The sequence below is a fragment of the Eubalaena glacialis genome, chromosome 3, assembly GCF_028564815.1.
Source record: "Eubalaena glacialis isolate mEubGla1 chromosome 3, mEubGla1.1.hap2.+ XY, whole genome shotgun sequence".
NCBI lineage: Eukaryota > Metazoa > Chordata > Mammalia > Artiodactyla > Balaenidae > Eubalaena > Eubalaena glacialis.
In genome coordinates this window covers 151,475,110-151,494,367 of record NC_083718.1, presented here as the reverse complement: position 1 = coordinate 151,494,367, position 19,258 = coordinate 151,475,110, and the positions used below count along the sequence as shown (strand labels likewise).

The 19,258-nt window shown below is 36.2% G+C and overlaps 1 protein-coding gene across 4 annotated transcripts in view; it reads left to right on the top strand.

Annotated features, from left to right (window-relative positions):
* Positions 1–19,258, top strand: part of ZFYVE9 (zinc finger FYVE-type containing 9) — a 185,743-nt gene that overhangs the window by 23,671 nt on the left and 142,814 nt on the right. The gene's annotated exons all lie outside the window — the stretch shown is intronic.

Sequence of the window (19,258 nt, the reverse complement as noted above, 5' to 3'; positions counted from 1 at the left end):
TGGTCCAGTGGTTAAGATTTCACTCTTCCAATGCAGAGGGCATGGGTTTGATCCCTGGTCAGGAATATCAGGCATGCCATGTGGCATGGCCAAAAAAAAAAAAAAAAAAAAAGATATATATACACACACACACACATACACACACATCCTATATATCTTTATATATTCTATAAGTCTCTTATCAGATATGATTTACAAATATTTTCTCCCATTCTGTGGCTGTCTTTTCACTTTCATGGTGGTATTCTTTGAGGCACAAAAGTTTTAAATTTTGATGAAGATTTAATTAATCTAGTATTTTCTTTTGTTACTTGTTCTTTTGGTGTCATATTTAAGAAATCATTGTTTAATCCAAGGCCACAAAGATTTGCTTTTACGTTTTCTTTTAAGAGTTTTAGCTCTTGCATTTAGGTTTAGGGTTTGTCACAGATGGCATTTATCAGGTTGCGGAAGTTCCCTTATGTCCCTAGTTTGTTGGGTGTTTTTATCATTGATGCCGAAAACTTGGCCTCTGTGCACTAGTGCCGAATTGAATCTCAGAGAGAGTTTTGGGTGAAGTAGAAAAGAATAGCTTTATTGCTTTGCCAGGCAAAGTGGGACACGGCAGACTCCTGCTCTCAAAAACTGTGTGTCCCAACCCGGGAGGACTTGGTGAGGAGTTTTATAGCAATAGTTCAAAGGTGGGGTTTCTGATAAGATTAGGGTGTGTGCAAGAGCTACATTCCTTTAATCTGGTCTCAGGTAATCTTTTGATGAGTTTCTCTGGTTCCTTTAATCTGGCTTCAGGTGGTCTTCTCTGGAATGAAGAATGCCTGACATCTTCCATTTGTTGGGGGTTTTAGTTCTATAAAGAGCTTAAAGATATTGTTATGTGTATCCCTTGAGGCAGAACCAGGACCCTGCCCCAAGGCTGCACTATTGTTTCTTGGCTGCTCCTCCCTTGTCTCTGCATCCCCTCCCTTCCCTGATGAGCAACTGTTTGAATCTGCCCTTTGGAACTCAGGGAAGGTCATGGAGGCTGGAGTCTGTTCCCTACAAACAAGGAATGGGGGACATGGAAAGGCTTCCGTGCCCAGGAGCCCCACATGCTCCTGCTCAGTTTCATCATGAAAGGGTGTTGGATTTTGTCAAATACTCTATTTGTCAAATGTGTGTATTGAGAAGAACATGTAATTTTTGTCCTTTTATTAATATAGTGTATTACATTGATCAATTTTTATATATTAAACCAATGTGAACGAGTGGAATAAATGTCACTTGTTCATAGTGTATAATCCTTTTTATATGTTGCTGGATTTGGTTTGCTAGTATTTGGTTGAGGATTTTTCATGTACTATATTCATAAGGGATATTGGTCTGTAGTTTTCTTGGGATGTCTTTGATTTGGTATTAGGGTAATATTGACCTCATAGAATGAATTGGGAAGTGTTCTCTTCTGGGGAAAGATTGGTATTAATTTGCTTTAAAAATATTTGGTAGAAGTCACTGGTGAAACTCCCTGGCCTTGGGTAGGAAGTTTTAAAATTTAATTTGTGGGAAGTTTTGAAATTAATAATTCAGTCTCATCAACTAATTTATAGGTCTGTTCAGAGTCTCTTTCTTTTTGAGTCAGTTTTGGTAGTTTGTTTCTACGAATTTGTCCATTTCATCAAGATTGTTTAATTTGTTGGTGTACATTGTTCATAGTATTCTCTTACAATCCTTTTTATTTCTGTAAGGTCAGTAGTCATGTCCCCACTTTCATTTCTGATTTTAGTAACTTTAGTCTTCTCTCTTTTTCTTGGTCAGTCTAGCTAAAGATTTGTCAATTTTGGTCATCTTTTGAAAGAAGCAACTTTTGGTTTTATTGATTTTTCTCTATTTTTTTTCTACTTTATTTCCATTCTAATTGTTACTGAACTCAGGTTCAGCTTCTTGCTGCTTAAAAGTTAATACTCAAGAGGAAGGTATTGGTTTGAAAACGTATGGCTGCTTTATTCAGGAGGCTGACAATCGGGAGAAGGCACACTCCAAAACCAACTCTGAAGATCCTGCTGGACCATGAAAGTTTTTAAAGGGAGAATCATTTGGGGAGGGAGTCAGAGTCTCTATTATCTTCCACTGTGTGCGGACTTTCTTCTGATCAGTTGGTGGTGAGGTTACAGAGTGGTGTTCCAGGAACCTTGTGCTTAGCTTGAAGTTACCATCCTCCACCTGGGTGGGGGCTTTAGTTCCTACAGAAGAACTCAAAGGCTTTGTTATGTATATTCCTTGAGGAGGAACCAGGACCCTGCCCCAGAGCTGCACTATTGTTTCTTGGCTGCTCCTCCTCCTTCTGCATTCCCTCCCTTCCCTGATATGCAGCTGTTTGAATTTGCCCTTTGGAACTCAGGGAAGGCCAAGGAGGCTGAATGAAACCTATTTCCCACAAACAAGAAATGAGGGACGCAGAAAAGGTTTGTACCCGGGAGGGCCCCACAGGGTCATGCTTTGTTTCATAATCTTTATTATTGATATTTCCTTCCTTCTGCTTGCTTTGGGTTTAGTTTGCTCCTCTTTTTTTTAGTTTCTGAAGGTAGAGAGTTCTTATATGTAATTTTACTTTTTTAAAAAACTGTAAGTGTTTATAGCTTTAGGTCTTCCTGTAAGCACTGCTTTCACTGCGTCCCATAAGTTTTGGTATGTTGTGTTTGCATTCTTAGAGTATTTTCATTTCATCAAAGTATTATCTAATTTTCCTTGTGATTTATTATTTGACATGTTGGTTATTTAGTGTGTTGTTTAATTTCCACATATTTTTGAATTTCCTTCTGTTATTGATTTCTAATTTCATTCCATTGTGGTAAGAAAACATACTTTGTATGGTTTCAATCCTTTTAAATGTGTTGAGGCTTGTTTTATGGCTTAACATAAGGTCTCTCCTAATCATATGCACTTGGGAAGAATGTATATCCCTCTGTTGTTGGATGGAGTGTTCTGTAGATGTCTGTTAGGTCTAGATGGCATACAATGTTCACGTTTTCTGTTTCCTTGCTAATCTTCTCCCTAGTTGTTTTATCCATAATTGAAAGTTGGGTAGTGAAGCATACAGCTATTATTGTTGAATTGTCTATTTCTCACTTCAGTTCTGTCAGTTTATGCTTCATATATTTTGGAGCTCTGTTGTTAGGTACTCTAGCTTTAATTCTGATGCATAATATGGATTGGATGCTTATGTATGTGAACACTATTGATATCTCAATAAAACATTGTTCCATTTTATGTGCTGTGACCAATAGATAGAATTTGTTTTGATATGGCTTTCGTGCTTAAATGATTTTGACTAGTAGTAAGTTATTTTGTCTAGGTTACATAAAGATGCACTTGTCTCTGAGAAGACTTAACTTCACTAGGGCAGTGGTTCATTTTAAAGGTTTATGTGTATGTGAGTCAGTGAACTGCAGCAGTTTAAACATGACAGAGATAAAGTATTTAATAATGACTTTGCCAGTACTGATTTTTTTCTTCTTTTTTCAAAACAACTTCTTATTAAAGTATAGTTGATTTACAACATTATGTTAGTTTTAGGTGTGCAGCAGAGTGATTCAGTTTCATATATACGTGTGTGTGTGTATATGTATATTTTCAGATTCTTCTCCATCATGGGTTATTACAAGATATTGAATATAGTTCCCTGTGCTATACAGTAGGTCCTTGTTGTTTATCTGTTTTATATATAGTAGTGTGTATCTGTTAATCCCAAACTCCTAATTTATCCCTCCCCCCTTACCCCTTTGGTAACCATAAATTTGTTTTCTACCTCTGTGAGTCTATTTCTGTTTTGTAAATAAGCTCATTTATATCATTTTTTTAGATTCCATATATGAGTGATTTCATGTGATATTTATCTTTATCTGACTAGACAGTATTAATTTTCACTGAGATTAAAGGGCAGATGATAGTGTAATGTTCCTTGACTGTCCCTAGAATAATTTGAGTCAGTACCAATTATAAAACTATTAACAGTATCTACCTTTTATACAACTAAGTCCTAAACTATATCTGGCTTTGGAGGAAGAAGGAAATAGAGAAGTATCCATTATATTATATTATATTGATATTATTTCTTTTTAATCCTCATAGCAATCTTTTGACATGGGTGGTATTATTCTCACTTTACAATGAGCAGATTGAAACTCAGAGATTTATTATTTTGACGAAGGTCACTGGTGAGTGCTCTTTTCATTTTCTGTCATTCTTTTAGTCTTTCATTCAACAAATATGCCAGGCTTTGGAGATGCAGCCATGACCCAGTCAGACATGATCCTTGCTCTCATGAAGTGAATTGTCTGGTGGAGGCATTTTACTGAGTCTTTGAGCCCTATTTCATATAGTAGTAACATATATTTGTAGAATACTTTATAAAATATTTCTGCATTTTAATCTAATTTTATAACTCTTATTGCAGCCTTCTGACCCAGGTGGGTTAGATAGTAGAGCTGTTATTCCCATTTGAAAACAGGGAAACTGAGACATAGGGATATTTAGGTCATATAGTTAGTAAATGGCTGAGTTAGTATGCCAACCCAGGTCATCTGGCTCCAAGGATCCTGCACTTCTTCTATTATGCCACATTGTCTCACTATTTCACATGAAACTACAAGCCTATATCACCAAGAGTGATATTCTGGGAAGTAACCAGTCTAGCAGTACTTAGCAAAGCAGAGCTCTACCAGGCAGGGCATGTGGGCAGAGGAATCAGGAGGCCTAAACAGCTGTGTCTAGTGTGCTGGAATGGATTTATTCCTAAATAACACATTGAGAAAGAATGCTTTGGGGAGAGACTAAAACATGAGAAACATTGCACAGACATGGTCTCAGCAGCACCTGCAAGGACTCATGGCACAATAACTGCCAGGGACATTTTTTTTCTAGAACAAAGGCTTGAAACAGACGGTGAATTTAAGACGAAGTGACCCAAACAACACGGGACTCCATACAGAGCTATCTGCAGCTACAAATCAGAGTGTAATCTTTATATGAGGAAGGGATTGCTTCTTTTACATTGATTACCTCAGCTGCCTTCGTGCAAGTACAGAGATAGCAATCTATTCAGTAAAAACATTTGAGTGCTTCCTCTGTGTAAAAGCACTGTTACGCATTGTGGGAGTGATACCAGCATGGGTATGACACCATCCTTGCCCACAAGGAGCTTGTAACCTTGTAAGGAGATTTTGCATTCATTCAAGCAATACTTGTTCATCCAGAGTTTATTATGTCAGACCCTGTACCACGTGTTAAGGAGACAAGAGTGGATGAGATAGAAACTATCCCTATGCCTTTAGCTTATACTTTTCTATCACCTAGAGAGTATTTCCTTACCTCCTTCCCCTAAGTTTAAGTAATTGGAAACCTTTTAAAGTAGAGAGCAGTATATGAAATTCTCTTAGCAAAATAGTAGTCAGTGGTATTCTTGTGACTTGGCCACAAATAGAACTTGATAGCTAATGGGTCAGAACTTAGGTGTCATGCTAGAAAATATTTGCATCACGTTTAGCAGTCACATTCAAAAAAGTACAAAACATCACAATAGAAAAAAATGGACAAAGTATTTGAACAGGAGATCACAGAATAGGAAATAAAAAAGGAAAAAAAAATATGTCAGTCTTTCTAGTAATGAGAGAAATGGTAATTAAATATTGAAATAGTGTTTTTACCGCTCTCATTGGCAAAAATAAAAGTTGATAAGAGCACATTTAGGTAATAATGATAAGAAAACTTTATTGAGTACTTTCTCTATGGCAGGCAAAAACAGTCTTTACAACAGTCCTAGTGAGGTAGGTACTATTATTATTATTGTTTTATTGATAAGGTACTTGAGGTACAAGGATAGTGTAACTTATCCAAGGTCAGACATCTAGTACTTATTGAACCCAAATTTGAACTCAGGCAACCCGTCTCTAGAGCCTGCACTCTTAATCACCAAAAGCGGTGCCTTTGTCTGGATTGGTTATCATAATGCTCAGCCTCTAGAAGTGTCTACCACAAAGAAAGCACTTAAATATTTGTTGAATGGATTCTTAAAATGAAAATGTTTAGGGGACTTCCCTGGTGGTCCAGTGGTTAAGAATCCGCCTTCCAATGCAGGGGATGCAGGTTCGATCCCTGGTCGGGGAACTAAGATCCCACGTGCTGCGGGGCAACTAAGCCTGTGCACTGCAACTACTGAGCCCACGCACCACAACTAGAGAGAAGCCCATGTGCCGCAACGAAAGATCCCACGTGCCGCAACTAAGACCCAATGCAGCCAAAGATAAATTAATTAATTAATAAAAATTAATTAATTAAAAAAAAGAAAAAGTATTAGGCACATCATTTTTGGAGGGTAATTTATCGATATCAAAAAACACATACTAATGACTCAATAATTCTCTTTCTTAATGTGTATCTTAAAAAAAATGTATATAAGGAGGTATGTATTGTACATGGCCGCATTCTTGGTACTTGTAGAAAAATAAGAGAAAATGTAAATGTTCATCAGTGCTAAAAGTAACTAATAATATAACTAATGTATAGCCTTATATAATTATTAAATGACTAAATAAAACTACGATATAGGTATATTTCAGAATTCTATATGCACAGTTAAAATAAATGAAGTATTTGATCTGGAAAGGTATCTAGGATATACTATTGAATGAGAAAAGCAAGTTACAGAACTTTTCCTACCAAAATAGATTCTAGATGATGAAAGAGTAAAATAAACAAAAATAACCATGAAAATAGCAGAGAAAACATGGGTGAATATTTTTATAATATTGCAAGGAGGAAGGCTTTTCTAAGCATGATATGAAATGTAAAAGCCATAATGGAGACTGATGAATTTGATTACACAAAAATGGATGACTTCCATGTAGAAAAAAAAAGAACAAACATTAAACTGGAATGAAGATTCTAAACATGATATATATATAAAGGATATTTATAGGCAATTTGTAGAAAGGCCAGTAGGCATATGAAAGGTAAATAGATGTTCAGCTTTTACTCCTAATTAAAAATACAAATTAGAATATCAGGTCCCGTTTACTACCTGTAAGATTGGCAAAGATTGATAATAGTAATGACAAGAGCTTATAGAAAAAAATTTTACATACTCTTGGAGGAAATAGAAATAAGCACAGCATGTTTGGTGGAAATTTTGGCAACATTTATTAAAATTTAAAATGTATAATACTTTTGTCTTAAATTCCACTTTTAGGGATTTATTGTATATTAAAGTGTAAAGATATGTGTATAAGGATATTTATTATATTGTGTATAGGTATAAAAATATAGAGAGAATCTAGATATCTGTTGATAGGGATGAGAGTTAAATTGTATTGATAATACATCCATAGAATGGAATGCTATTCAGCTATTTAAAAAGACTGTGGCAAATCTATTCACACAGCACTGCTCTGTAGTGCTGATTGATTATACTGCTACATTAAATAACATATGTATGAACATACTATAACAGTAGGCATGTGTATATTTAAAAAGTCCATTATAGTAACCTGTTGATCTATATCTCTTCCCCTGCTCTTTTCTCAGTACTGTTATCTGTAGTGGGAGCGTTAATAAATTCAGACATACTGTAGTCTTATGTTCAGATGTTATTAAACTAGAGTTTCTCTTTCTCTTTGTTTTATTAGCAAAAAGAGTAAGGACAACTTATAGCTCATAGGAGCATTTTTATACTGCAAGTACTTCTGAATGCCAAAGAGTAGAAGTGAAGGAGGAATGTTGTTTCCAAACGTATACATACCTAGAGGTTAAGAGTCTGAGATGTGAAACCAGAATGCCTGGGTTCAAATCCTGGTTTTGCTACTGTGTGTGACTTTGTACAAGTTACTTACCTTCTTTTTGCCTCCATTTCCTTATTATTCATCCAACAAATATTTGAGTGCTTACCGTATGCCAGACACTATTCTGGATGCCAGTGATAAAACAAGGAGGATTAAGACAAAATCTCTACCTTCTTGTATATGTACATTCTGGAGGACTTAATTTTATACCTACTATTTAGGGTTTTTAAGAGAATTCAGGGTTTAATATCTCTAAAGCCCTTGGAATGAGGTCTGGTACATAGTAAGTGAACAATAAATAATATTATTATTATTCTCCCCTCCCAAATAAATAGGCATACAGAGTATGATTTATTAACTATTTTATGGAAGTTTTTGTCAAATACAGTGACATTCAAGGATATATGAAACAATCTATTTCAGTATATTCTTATATTTGTCTGCATTCTAGACGCTCACATACACTCTCAGTCATTGAGCTCTAGCTTGGCGGGTAGTACTACACACTGTTGGCCACTGAACCTTACCATACACCATGTTGCAAAAGCTCTCAGCCTGTGAGTGTTCTACCACCATATTTTGAGTGTGCTAGATGTTGAAGTGCAAAATTTACAGTAGTTCTTTTAAGGAGTCTTGATGGAAATGCTAGAGAAATCAAGAGAGTAAAAATCAGAAAGTTATTAATGGGTAAATTGAAGGTCATCATAAACATCAATGAAGCCTGGGAGGATTGACTAATAATTGTACAGCATTTACGAGGAGAAGTTAAATGTTGTAGTTATATTTATTAATTTGTGAATTGACAAAATCGCAGGATATATTCATAGAACAAATATTTATTTACAGCCTGCTACGTGCTGTGTTAAATGCTGTCAATTCTTTGGTGAACAAAATAGTCATGGAACCTATCCTCATATAGCTGATATTTCACAATGTTACAAAAATAATTATAGGGTTATAAGAGAACTATGCAGGAAGCCTAGTCTGAGAGGTCAAAGGAGGTCTTCCTTGTGGAATTGAGATTTAATCAATTTAATTCAGTTCAATCCCCTGAAGGTTGAGTGGGTTTGTATTAGCCAGGAGGAGAGAGTCATAAGAAATGAGTGGGAAACAACAATGCAAGGAGAGGGGACAGCATCGAGAAAGAATCAGAGGTGGAAAGAACATGATACTCTTGAGGAATGGGAAGATGTCATTGTGGATGGAGAGAAGTAAATGGAAGGGAAAGTGGCAAAAGAATAAACTGGAGAGTTAGGCAGAAGTTAAATTTTGCAGGACCTTACAAGGTCAGAGTAAGGAGTTTTGATATTTTAAGTGCAAAGCAATTGAAGAGTTTCAAGTTGAAGGATCACTTGATTAAATTTTTTAAATTGAGGTATTACTGACATATAACGTTCTATTAGTTTCAGGTATACAGCATAATTATTTGATATTTGTATATACTAGTGTAGAATGATCACCACAATAAGTCTAGTTAACATCCATCACCATGTATAGTTAGAAAAAATTTTTTCGTTTTGATTAAGGACTTTTAAGATCTGCTGTCTTAACAACTTTCAAATATGCAGTACAGTTTTTGGTGAAGTCTTTAGGGTTTCCTATATATAATGGCATGCCATCTGCAAATAGTGACAGTTTTACTTCTTCCTTTCCAATTTGGATGCCTTTCATTACTTTTTATTGCCTGATTGCTCTGGCTAGGCTTTCCAATACTGTGTTGAATAAAAGTGGTGAGAGTGGACATCTTCATCTTGTTCCTGATCTTAAAGGAAAAGCTTTCAGTTTTTCATCATTGAGTACGATATTAGCTATGTACTTGTTATATGTGGCCTTTATTATGTTGAGATACTTTCCCTCTATACCCACTTTTCTGAGAATTTTTATTATGAATGGGTGTTGAATTTTGTCAGATGCTTTTCTGCATCTATTGAGATGATCATATGATTTTTATCCTTCGTTTTGCTAACATGGTACATCACATTGATTTGCAGTTGTTGAATCATCCTTGCATCCCTGGAATAAATCCAACTTAATCATAGTGTATGATCGTTTTAATGTATTGTTGAATTTGGTTTGCTAATATTTTGTTGAGGATTTTTGCATTTGTGTTTATCAGGGATGTTGGTCTATAATTTTCTTTTCTTCTGGTGTGTGGTCTGGTTTTGGTATCAGGGTAATGCTGGTCTCATAAAATGTATTTGGAAATGTTCCCTCTTCTATTTTTTCAGAGTTTGAGAAGGATTGGTATTAGTTCTTCTTTAAATGTGGCTGACACTGGACTTTTGTTGGGAGGTTTTTCATTACTGATTTAATCTTCTTACTAGTAATCAGTCCATTTGGATTTTCTATTTCTTCATGATTTAGTCTTGTAAGGTTGTATGTTTCTAGGAATTCGTCCATTTTTTCTAGGTTGTCTGATTTGTTGGTGTATAATTGTTTATAGTAGATTATTTTGATCCTTTCTATTTCTGTGGTATGTTGTAATGTCTCCTCTTTCATTTCTGGTTCTATTTATTTGAGTCTTCTTTTTTTCTTGGTGAGTGCGGCTTAAGGTTTGTCAATTCTGTTTATCTTTTCAAAGACCCGGCTTTAGTTTCATTGATCTTTTCTATTGTCTTTTAGTGTCTATTTCACTTATTTTCACTCTGATCTTTGTTATTTCCTTCCTTTTACTAACTATGGGCTATGTCTGTTCTTCGTTTTCTAGTTCCTTTAGGTGTAAAGTTAGGTTGTTTATTTGAGATTTTTCTTATTTCTTGAGGTAGGCATTTATTGCTATGAGCTTCCCTCTTAGAACTGTTTTTGCTGCATCCCATAAATTTTGATATGTTTTATTGCCATTTCATTTGTCTTAAAGTATTTTTAAAATTCTCTTTTGATTTCTTTGTTGACCCCTAATTAGTTCTTTTTAAAGGTTACTTTAACTGCTGAGTGAAAATGGACTGGAGGAGATGACAAAAGTACTATGAGGAGATCATTGAAGAGATTATTTCTGTAATCCAGATATGGTATAATAGTGGCTTGGACCAAAGTCGTGGTTGTAGACAGAGAAAATTGATTTTTATCAATTTTAGGACATGACTGAATGTTGATGATGACCGTTATGGAGAGGGAGGGATAGAGAATGACTATATAATGAGCGTCTCGATAGTTAATGATATAGGGAACAGAGAAGAAATGGCATTGATTATTATGAGAGTAGACATACATATTGAATTTGAGATGTCTTTGAGACACAGAGACATTAAATAGGCACTTGTGTATATATATAGGTTTAGAACCCAGAAAAGAGGTCTGAAGTAGAGAAAAGGAAATTAGGACTTGTTAACAGGTAGTGTTTGAGGCAATGGTAGTAGATAGAATTCCCTTGGAAAAGAATATAAATCAAGAGAGAAGAGAACTGAGTACAGAACTTTGAGGAATTTCAACATTTAAGATTGGCTAGGGACTTCCCTGGTGGTCCAGTGGTTAAGCCTCCGTGCTCCCAATGCAGGGGGCCCAGGTTTGATCCCAGGTTGGGGAACTAAGATCCCACATACCGCAACTAAGCCCACACGCTGCAACTACTGAGCCCTCGAGCTCTAGAACCTGTGCGCCGCAACTAGAGAGCCCGTGAGCCGCAATGAAGATCCAGAGCAGCCAAAATAAATTAAAAAAAAAAAAAAGATCAGGTAAGGGCGAAGGAGTCAGGGACGAAAGTGAGAGGGATAAGTCAAAGAAGTAGGAGAAAATCAGAAATTTTAGTGTCACATAAGTAAGTCATGGAAGAATAGTTTCGTAAAGAAGGAGGATGTGATCTACTATAACTGAATGTTGCTAAGATGGGTAAAGAAGCCAGAAAAGAGTGGGGCATGCATGGGAGGTGAAGGGGAGATATTGAGAGTAGAAAACTCTTTTGAGAAAATAGTCCTCTTGGGATTCCCTCGCGGTCCAGTGGTCAAGACTCTGTGCTCCCAATGCAGGGGACACAGGTTTGCTCCCTGGTCGGGGAACTAAGATCCTGCATGCCACACAGCGTGGCCAAAAGAAAAAAAACCAACAGAAAATAGTCCTCTCAAGTGTGAAGGGTTAACTGTCTCAAATTCGAGGTATAGTGGAATATCCAAATGGAGAAGTATTGTATATCAGGTAGGTTAAGCTGTGGCCCTGGAATTTGAGTGAGAGGTGAGGGTTAGAGAAATCTGAGAGTCATTCACATGGAGATGGTAGTTGAAGACTTTAGAAGAAAAGGGAGCCAAAGATAGAACTGTGAGAGCACCTATAGTTAGAGATTTTCTTTGGATTGTTATTAATAAATAACATTGTAGTGTTCATAGTACAAGTAATTTGAGCATGGACTTGTTTCATCCAACTCAGTTATCCCAAGCTTTGGCTGATACAATTCAGGTTTTGCTCTTCTTAAACTTGACATTGTTAAAAGTAAGACGCAGGGCTTCCCTGGTGGCGCAGTGGTTGAGAATCTGCCTGCCAATGCAGGGGACACGGGTTCGAGCCCTGGTCTGGGAAGATCCCACATGCCGCGGAGCGGCTGGGCCCGTGAGCCACAATTGCTGAGCCTGCGCGTCTGGAGCCTGTGCTCCGCAACAAGAGAGGCCGCGACAGTGAGAGGCCCGCGCACCGCGATGAGGAGTGGCCCCCGCTTGCCACAACTAGAGAAAGCCCTCGCACAGAAACAAAGACCCAACACAGCCATAAATAAATAAATAAATTTAAAATATTAAAAAAATATATATATAAATTTAAAAAAAAAAAAAAAGTAAGACGCAGTGCTCTAAATGCCCCCCCCCCACCTCCCCAAGTTGTCAAGACAAGAGCAAGCACAGTATCTATTTTTACTGTAGGTGTTAAGGTACACAATTTTATTTTTGGCTAGTTTTTCATTAGTTGGTAGTTTGTACCAATATATCACTTGTAGTGACTAGATTAATGGTGAGTCATAACCCTGCTTTACACAAACTCTTGCTATTACTTTTGGTACATACAATTTGTGCTGTACAAATTATATCTCCCGGTCAATCTGCTACCTAAAGTGATCCGAAAAATAAGACCCTCGCCCCAATGAATTTATCTCTTGTTTATTATCTACTGTAGATCATAGAATATCTGAGCTAGTGTCTGATCTTTAAAATTTTAGGTTTAGGTGGCGATTAAGGTTGAAACTCTGATTTTGATGTCATTAGTCTCAATTTATTTCGTTCTGTTGGGATATGTTTGTTAAGATTATTGTTGCAAGTTAAAGCAACCAGTTGGAGCTTACTTAAGGAAAAGGGGAGTGTTACAAGGATACTAGGTAATAAACTGGTTAAGTTGATTGGTTCCCCAGAATATGGTTTTATTTTGCAATAAAAATTTATGTGTGTGTATGGAGCAAGAGGCAGGCAATCCTAGAATTCTGTTGGCAAAGATAATCCAATAGATATCTACTACCTAAAAGTTAAAGATAAGGACTTGGGCTAATATAGTGTTAATTAGTGGTTCCAGTCATGGACAAACAATCTATTTGCTACTTTAGGGATGTTGTACATCTGAATAGTATTCCATATATACACAAATTTGTTTTTATGTCTTGAGTCTTATTACTCTAGACTTGAGAATTACGCATGTTACTTGTTTTAGTGCCAATCTCAGATCAGTTGCTGTTCTAAAGGTTTCAGTGCATACATATATTTGATACATCTGTTATCACTTTTCCCAATATTTGTTCAACTCTGCTTTTCTTCAGTGTGTACTAGGAGAAAGCAACTACCTGGTACTAATAGCTCTTGACTGAGCATTCAGTGTTTGTGAAAGATGCCAGATTGATATCCTGGAAATTGAAACCCTCTGTGAATGTGGTGTAGCAATAATGTCAGCTTCCCACATCTTGCTTTCTTAATGTACTTTGGTCTTGATCTGCAGGAATAAAGCTCTTTTCAAAGATTATCTCATTTCTTTTTTCTGCCACTGTGAGTGAGGTTGTTTGTATTCAAAGCATGTTTTTATAGGATCAGATATATTTAGCCTCTTCAGAAAGTTGAACAGTCAGGTTACTTTTTTGTTCCTGTGTTTCATTTCATTGTTCAAACTTGAATTGATTACTTAAGACCAGTGGCCCTGATGGATTATTAATTGTATAAACAAACCAGTCCCCTGGTTGGCTTTATGGTTCAAATCACATTCTGCTTTTCTTTTGTAATTCTTCCGCACAAATTGCTTTTTGATGATGAATAGTAATGGCTACCACTTATTGAGCACTTAAATATGAGACCTAAGGAAGGCACTTTATATAAATACATTCTTCATTATTAAAACTATCCTGGGAAGTACAGTGTTCATACAAAGTATAAAGAAACTGAGACTCAGAAAGGTTTATTTAATTAACCTCCTCAAAGCAGCAACAGCTGTTAAATGCTAGAGCATGAATTCAAACTTGGATTTGCCAGTCCTGCGCTAGTGTTCTTTCACCAAACTCCACTGATGCTCATAAAAATGTTCATTTGGATTAAACATCAGAGAAGCAAGTCTGTTACATATTGGTAATTGTTGATTTGAAAATCTAATCCCAGTTTTTCTAGATATTCCATTGTATTTACAGATACCCTTGAATCACACCTTTTTTTTTTATTTAACGGTGAGTCATCAAACTAATAGAAGCTGTTTGAAGTTGTGATTAGGATAGAAAGCCCTGGTAAAACATAGTTTAAGTTTGAACCTCAGTATACAAACTAATAATTTTATTTTGGCATTAATAAACTTTGAAATAGTAAGTATAATAGAGCCTTAGCAGTCTCAACACAACTCTTGGGATCCTTCCTATGGAAAAATTTTGCAGGTGGAAGTACTTTGAAAGTTAGTCTTTTAGTGATTTTACTTTGGATCACAAGTGGTTAGTGAGCACTTACTCTGTGCCAAGCATTGTGCCATACACACACACACACACACACACACACACACACATACGGGATATAGTGATCAATAAGTCAGAAGTAGTCTCTTTTCTGGAAAACATCAGTATGAGCCTGGAAAGAGGAGACAAACAGTTAAAAAAAAAATAATTCAGCTGGTAAGTGCTGTGATAGAGGAAATGAAAGATATATGGAAAGAAGGAGCACCTGTCCTAGACCTAGAATAGAAGGGCTTCAAGGAAGATGTGATATATAGGGTAGGATAAGGAGGATAAGCAAGAATTAGTCGAGTAATAGTGGTGGGGGCAGAATATTCCAGGCCTAAATAATAATGTGTGAAGGCCTGTTTTTTTCCCAGTAGTTTTATTGAGATATAATTCACATATCATAAAATTGTCTCTTTTAAAGTACACATTCAGTGGTATTCAAGTATATTCACAGAGTTGTGCAACCATCACCACTGCCTAATTCCAGAACATTTTCATCACCCCAGAAAGAAACACCATATCCATTAGCACTCACTCCCTATTCCCTCCTCTCCCTGGCCCTTGGCAACCACTAATCTACGTTCTGTCTCTAAGGATTTGCCTATTCTGGACGTTTCATATAAACAGAACCATACAATATGTGGTGTTTTGTGACTGGCTTCTTTCACTTAGCATAATGTTTTCAAGGTTCATCCATATTGTAGTGTCTATCAGCATGAAGGGCTGTTTTGAGGAATGGAGATGAGCAATATTGAGAATTGAAAGTTTAGTTGATCAGGATGATCAGTGCATAGAGCAAGAATTTGAGAATAAAGAGAAGGTTTCATACTAGAGAGGTAAGCAGAAACCAAATCAACAAAGCTATGTTATAGAAGTATGGACTTTATCCTAAGGGCAATAGGATACCATTGAATGGTGTTAAGTATGAAAATAATATAATCAGATTTGTGATTTTTAGTTATGTAGAGAATAGGCTAGATGGACACAAAATGGGGGGTAGGGAGACCAGTTAGTTTTCTTGCAAAAATCTGGGCAACAGAAAGATGTCAGTGGTGTGGCATATGGCCTGGGAATGTAGAGTAGTGGATGGATATGAGAGATTTAAAAGGCAAGATTGGCAATACTTGGTGTTAGAGTGAATGTAGATGTGGGGGAGAAGGAGAGGAAGTATCTAGAATGGTGCTTAAGTTTTAGGGTTGGTGAGCCAGGTGGATTATGATACATAGACTAATTAAGGAACTGGCTAGATAGATGAATTCCCAGGGTGCCAATCCATAAGGAGTACTAAATTGGCACTGGGAAGTTAATGAGATGAAAAAATGCATTTACCGGAACTCTTTTCTTATTAGTAGAATACTTGGTGTTATACTTGGGGAAAACTTTGGTAAGCTTCTAGAGGAGGTAAGACCCCCTCCCTCATCTAGCTTCTTGTATGAATAATGAGATGTTTCCTAAACTGTACTCGAAGAAGCCCAAAGGCTGTTTTATTGAGTGGGATATGTAAATTTGGAACTGGAGCTAAATAAGTCAGTAGAGGAGAAGCTGCTATCAGGGGTCTTCTTTTTTGCCTGTTCGTCTTCTGGTTCTTACCCTTTTTTCTAGACTATTTATATAAGATCAGGTTGAAGAGTATCAAATTACTAACCTACTGTTGCATGTATCTATTGTTATGTAATAATTTACACCAAAACATAGTGGCTTACAACAACAATTTAATTCTGTCTTGTGGTTCTAGGGGTTGACTGGACTAGCTAAGAGGTTCTCTCTTAGGGTCTTCATGAAGTTGTAGTCACACAGTGGCTGGGGCTAGGGTCATCTTGAGGTTTGCTCATTCACATATGTGAAAGTTCATGGGCCAAATCGCCTACATGTAACCTTTCCCTGTGGTCTCTCTGGCATGATAACTGGATTCAAAGAGTGAGTGTCCCAAGAGAAACAGGCAGAAACTCTATTACCTTTTATGACCTAGTTTTAGAAGTTGTGTCCCTCCTGTTTTTCTCTATTAGTTGAAGTAGTCCTGAAGTTTTGCCCAGCTTTAGAGGAAGGGGACATAGAGTTTACCACTCTTGTAAGAAGATCATGTGGGATGGGAGGTACTGCAGCAGACATCTTGGGGTTTTTTGTTTGTTTGTTTGGCTGTGCTACATGGCTTGCGGGATCTTAGTTCCCTGACCAGGGATCGAACACAGGCCCTTGGCAGTGAAAGCGTGGAGTCTTAACCACTGGACCACCAGGGAATTCCTCATCTTTGGAAATATAATCTGCCTCACCTACCTTGAGAGCCCTGCCCAGACTAGGATAGGAAACCAAGAAAGAGGACTTTGGGATTTTGAAGCAATTTTGTATATATTGAGTTTAACTCTTTGTCATACTTCTTGGTGGAAATGCTATTAAGAAGTTTGCTTACTAAGCAGACACTGAATTTGTTCTGTGGTGAATAGTATTAATTAGAGATAAGACCGGAAACATTATTTAACTGAGAATATTTTCTAGTTTATTCTTTTTCTTTTTTTAAACCTGTGGCCAGGATTTTAGAAATTTTTACCTTAATAAATCTCTTCTGTTGTAAACAAGCCCACATCAGAGATTCCTATAAATTGCTTGTATTTTATATTTTAAATATCATCTTTATTCTTGTCATTTTTCCTTATAGGTTTATTTTTTAAGAATATCTTGGTTTCTTAATTTTAGATGATTCTTCTTTCACTTTCCCCTCCCCATATTATAATTAAAGTTTTAATCGTCTTTGTACACCCCAGGGAGAAAATCTTTTAAAATACTTGTCTTTCCTATTTCCTTCCTTTTTCAGTTTTCATATTTGAAAGTAAAAATTTAAGTAGCTTGGGTTTTTATTAATTGAAATTCATGGATGCTCAATACTCTTTTCTTTTATTAACAAATAATATACATTCATCCTAAGAAAAATTAGTACTATAGATAAGCTTGACTAAAATGTAAACCACCCAAACACTATTGAGACTCTCTATTATATTTTAGTGTATATATTTTTAAAGACTTTTAAGTCTTTCCCCAAATATGGAGTCTTACATTTGTACCATTTTGTAAATTGATACTTCCATTTGACATTTAGATTTTCTCACTATTTACTGTTTTAAACATCAATCTAACAGTTAACTTATTTTACATATTTTGTATTTATCTAATTATTTCCTTAAATTAAGATACATCTCCAGAAGGGTAATTATTATGTTAAAGGGCCTGTGTTTGAATAATAATGATAACATTTCCGAATTATTTAAATCCTTGTCACTTTTTCTCTCTCCTACTAGAAAATTTCTGTTTTTTGTTTCTCTCTTGTATTTGCTTACTGTCCTTCTCTCCTACAACACACACACATTCACAAATATTTATTTCTTAGGGAAGAAGAAATCATCATGAGGTTGATTACTTAAGTATGAACTTTATTAGTTTCATTCAATTTACTTCTTCATGAGACATTTGTTGAACACTATGTGCTATACCCTGGCTTAAAGAGCATGAAGACATAGCCCTGATCTCAGTGAACTCACGGTCCAATGGGGAAGACAAACAGGATTACCCATAATGTAAATTCATTTGGTCTCTGCTGCCATTAGTAGAGAGATGCATGACAGGAACATAAGGTGACTCTTTTAAAACAGTCTGTAGAGAATTGAGGAAGGCTTCGAGGTTGAGCTGAGAATGAGTTGAACCTTGGTAACGCAAGTTAGGCAAATAAAAAGTGGTTCAACATAGGTACAGAACATGCAATGATAGAGAAGCATGGCAGAGCATCTCACAAGAAATATTATTAGTTTGGTATGATTGGAGCTTTGGAAAGTAGTGGGAGAACAGGTTGGAAAACAAGTTCTGAAGGGATCTCTATGCCATGCTAAAAAACTGCACTTCATTCTTGGGGGAAAGGAGGAAGGGGATCCATTTAGTTAGCTAGGAAAGCACAATCAGCTGGGTAGTATATGTAGTAGCAAATGACGACCCATTATTGTGACCTCCAGAGATATGTCCATTAAATAGGTGAGATGGGGAGCTATTTAAGGATTTTTAAGCAGAAGAATAACGTGATCTGATTTTCTTTTAGAAAGCTATTTTGGTAAGCCTACAAAAGGATATATTTTCTAGACCAAAGGAGACAGGGACATTAGTTTGGAATCTATATTGAACCAATCTGGGAGATAACTAATGAGGGCCTAAACTAAGGCAGATGTAGTAGAAATAAAAGGAGGGGGATAAAATTAGAAGCTATTTATTTGGAATCCTTGCCATGGGAGTGTGTTATATGCTATACTTAATGAAATCATCCCACATATTTTTAATACCTACTACATGACAAGCACTGTGCTGAGGTATTGGGATAAAGGGATGAATAAAAAGGGTTTCCTGCCTTGCGTGGTTTATTATTTAGCGGCATGCAACAGATTTATAAAGGGAGAAGCTACCATGTAATGCGAAAAGTGTTGTTGATGTAAATGTACTGTGAGAACATAGAGAACATAGTGATTAGTTGTTAATTTCACATTGGGAGGTGACATTGAGCAGAATATTGAAGGAGTTCTTTTTTTTCTGTGTATCTTGAACTGTATTT